We start from the raw sequence: 4533 nt of genomic DNA, 5'->3' as shown, positions 1-4533 counted from the left end.
CGTACGTCTTCACGATCCGACCGATCAAGTACCGAATGCACGGCACCTCCGAGTTCAGCACACGTTCAGCTCGATGACGTCCCTCGAACTCCGATCCAGCCGTGTGTTGAGGGAGAGTTTCGTCAGCACGACGGCGTGGTGACGATGATGATGTTCTACCGACGCAGGGCTTCGCCTAAGCACCGCTACGATATTATCGAGGTGTAATATGGTGGAGGGGGGCACCGCACACGGCTAAGAGATCAATAGATCAATTGTTGTGTCTATGGGGTGCCCCCCTGCCCCCGTATATAAAGGAGCAAGGGGGGAGGCCGCCGGCCTAGGAGGAGGGCGCGCCAAGGGGGGAGTCCTACTCCCACCGGGAGTAGGACTCCTCCTTTCCTTGTTGGAGTAGGAGAAGGGAAGGGAGAAGGAGAAGGAAGGAAGGGGGCGCCCCCCTCCCTAGTCCAATTCGGACTAGTCCATGGGGAGGGGTGCGGCCACCCTTTGGGGCCTTTCTCTCCTTTCCCGTATGGCCCATTAAGGCCCAATACGAATTCCCGTAACTCTCCGATACTCCAAAAAATACCCGAATCACTCGGAACCTTTCCGATGTCCGAATATAGTCGTCCAATATATCGATTTTTACGTCTCGACCATTTCGAGACTCCTCGTCATGTTCCCAATCTCATCCGGGACTCCTAACTCCTCCGGTACATCAAAACTCATAAACTCATAATAAAACTGTCATCGTAACGTTAAGCGTGCGGACCCTACGGGTTCAAGAACTATGTAGACATGACCGAGACACGTCTCCGGTCAATAACCAATAGCGGGACCTAGATGCCCATATTGGCTCCCACATATTCTACGAAGATCTTTATCAGTCAACCGCATAACAACATACGTTGTTCCCTTTGTCATCGGTGTGTTACTTGCCCGAGATTCGATCGTCGGTATCTTAATACCTAGTTCAATCTCGTTACCGGCAAGTCTCTTTACTCGTTCCGTAATACATCATCTCGCAACAAACTCATTAGTTGCAATGCTTGCAAGGCTTAAGTGATGTGCATTACCGAGAGGGCCCAGAGATACCTCTCCGACAATCGGAGTGACAAATCCTAATCTCGAAATACGCCAACCCAACAAGTACCTTCGGAGACACCTGTAGAGCACCTTTATAATCACCCAGTTACGTTGTGACGTTTGGTAGCACACAAAGTGTTCCTCCGGTAAACGGGAGTTGCATAATCTCATAGTCATAGGAACATGTATAAGTCATGAAGAAAGCAATAGCAACATACTAAACGATCGAGTGCTAAGCTAACGGAATGGGTCAAGTCAATCACATCATTCTTCTAATGATGTGATCCCATTAATCAAATGACAACTCATGTCTATGGCTAGGAAACATAACCATCTTTTATCAACGAGCTAGTCAAGTAGAGGCATACTAGTGACACTCTGTTTGTCTATGTATTCACACAAGTATTATGTTTCCGGTTAATACAATTCTAGCATGAATAATAAACATTTATCATGATATAAGGAAATAAATAATAACTTTATTATTGCCTCTAGGGCATATTTCCTTCAGCATCCAGTTAAATGATGAAGATTTTCCATGGCTACGGCGCAAAGGGACATACGCGAAGAAAAAGTTTCACACCCAAAGATCTGGGATGTGATCGGCTTCGCTATCATCAATTTCTTCTGTGTTTCACACCCAGGAGGGAATCTCTGTAATAGTTAGGGTAGTTATGTGTTTTGGCATTTGAAACGCGAAGAAATTTTATGTGCAAACAAATTCTTTCATGCATTTACTGATTTTTTCAGCTAAATGACCCTGAATTTGAAAAGCATTTCAAATGAACTCAGAAAAGGTTGAAAGTTGGCATGGTATCATAATTTCACCCACATAGCATGTGCAAAAAAGTAGAGAGGGTTACCGCAAAAACTGGATGCACTTCGTATATAAAATGGACAATCTCTTTCGAAGTATCAGGGTTTCGGGCGAAAACTCATCCGTTACAAAGGGATTTCATTTTTTAAATAACCTAAGCATTACCAAATTGAATATAATGATAAAACACACTAATATTAAACATAAGAAAAAAGAATCACTGAAAATCTATTTTCATTGTTAAGTTATTCACAAACTAGTGATTCACACAAATTTGAAATAATTCAAAATGTAAACTATTGAAATTTGTAAACTACCGGCACTAACAGAAAGTTTGTAATTTTTTGTACCTAAAGCAAAAATATTCGCAAAGAAACTCTAAATACAGCAAAAAACAACTCAAAAATAAATAAACCAAAAATAAATAAATCAAAAAAAAATAAGAAAATAAAAAAGCCCACCTACTGGGCCAAAGCGGCCTGCATACGACTAGAAACCCAACCTGTAGTTGGGCCAGGATGCAGGCCCGCAAGCCCAGTAGGCCCACAAGCAGAGTAGGAGAGGTTGGCCCAAAAGGCCTGCTATTGAGAGGAGCTCAATGCAGTGCCCGCATCGGGGCTTATAAACTGGTCCTGGCGCTCCTCAACTAGCAAGGTGGGACTAAACTTCTGCGCCCCTCGCCCGGCAGCGCACACGCTTTAGTACCGGGTGGTGGCTCCAACTGGTACTAAAGGGGGGTCTTTAGTACCGGTTGGTGCCACCACCCGGTACTAAAGGGGTGCGCTTCCCGCCGCTTGGGCTGGCCAAATTTGACCTTTAGTACCGGTTGGTGGCTCCAACCGGTACTAAAGGACCATCCTATATAAGCAGCACTTAGAAATTTCGTCAGTTTTCATCCGCTTCTTCTCCTCTGCCCCATCGCCCGCGCCCCCTGTCGCCGCCCCCGTCGCCACCCCTCGTCAACGCCCCCGTCGCCGCCCCGTCCCCGTCGTCGCCGCCCCGTCCTCGTCGTCGCCGCCCCAGCCGTCCCCGTCCCCGTCGTCGCCGCCCCGTCCTCGTCGTCGCCGCCCCGGCCGTTCCCGTCGTCGCCGCCCCGTCCCCGTCCCCATCGTCGCCATCCGCGTCATCGCCGCCCGTCGCCGCCCCCGTCGCCTCGCCTCGCCGGTGAGCGCCTGCCCCGGCCGCCATGTCCACACACACACACACATTGTTAATTAGTTGTAAAATTGTTAGTAATTTTTATGTTTTTAGTTATAGAAATATTTATAGAAATGTTAGATTTTTTTATTTTAGTTATAGAAATATTATTAGAAATGCTAGAAATTTTTCTATTTTTTAGTTATAGAAATATTTAGAGAAATGTTAGAAATTTTTCTGTTTTTTAGTTATAGAAATATTAGAAATGTTAGTTATATAAAAAATTTATAAATTTTTCTGTTTTTAAGTTATAGAAATATTTATAGAAATGTTAGAAATTTTTCTGTTTTTTAGTTATAGAAATATTAGAAATGTTATAGAAATATTAGTTATATATATAGAAATGTTAGAAATTTTAGAATTAGTTTTAGTTAGATGAATTAGATTAATGTCAAATTGTTAGAATTTGCATATAGAATTTTAGTTATCACAATCCAATCATTTAAAAAATGTTACTTTTTGCGGGCATATAGTATTTGTTCTCGACGATGCCCGACCCGCATCCTCGCCGTCGACCCGTTCGCGACGACGTCCGGCTGACCCATGTCCGGGATTGGGCTCCGCCGGGCTGGCACTGGGAGGTGCTACCTGGAGGGGCGCGCTTGGTGAGGAACCCGGCCTCGGGTCCTGTCGTCGATCCTGATCTCCTTTGGTGGTGTTCGCGTGGGCCACATTCGGTGCAGAGGGAGCCGGCCCCGCCGGAGGTGGTGCGTCGTCATGTTAGGGAGGAGGACGAGCACGTCCATCGCTACATGGCTGTTATGGATGTCAGGATCTCCAATACCTGGCAGGTTCTTTGGGCGGATGATCGGAGATATGATCCTGTGATGGTTCCTTGTATTTGGGTGTCCACCGCCCGCGCCCCAGGAACCGCGAGTGGCCTAGATTCTTCTATAGTATTTGATCTTTATTAGCTACCTAGCCAGTGATGTATTCGAGATTATATATTATCCGAGACGATGTATTCGAGATTATATATTATTCGAGACGATGTATTCGAGATTATATATTATTCGAGACGATGTATTCGAGATGATGCATATTATGTACTATATGATTCAGTTTTTCCTTATTGATTGCATCCATGCATTGTAATTTGAATACTAAATTGTTTTATATTTCTTCCGTATTAGTTAAATAAAAGCTATGGCGGACAATACCGGCAGAGAGGGAGAAGAGGCCCTGTTTGAGATCATACGCAGCCCTAGCAGGCCAGATGATCTGAATGAAGCAAATGACGGCTCCCAATATCTGAACAATACCAGGGAGGGTGATGATAAGATATTCGATCTCGACGACCGAGCTGATGAAGTCATGAACTATGATTATGATTATGATGACGCAGACAATGATTATGATGACGAATACAATGTTGATCTTGAAATAACAAAGACTACCGGCGAGGTATATTTATATAAGCAGGCATCTAGTGATCATCACATGTTTTTTATTTG

The sequence above is a fragment of the Aegilops tauschii genome, chromosome 4 (assembly GCF_002575655.3).
Source record: "Aegilops tauschii subsp. strangulata cultivar AL8/78 chromosome 4, Aet v6.0, whole genome shotgun sequence".
NCBI lineage: Eukaryota > Viridiplantae > Streptophyta > Magnoliopsida > Poales > Poaceae > Aegilops > Aegilops tauschii.
The sequence above is the reverse complement of the archived record's forward strand: the minus strand, read 5'-3'. Positions refer to the sequence as shown.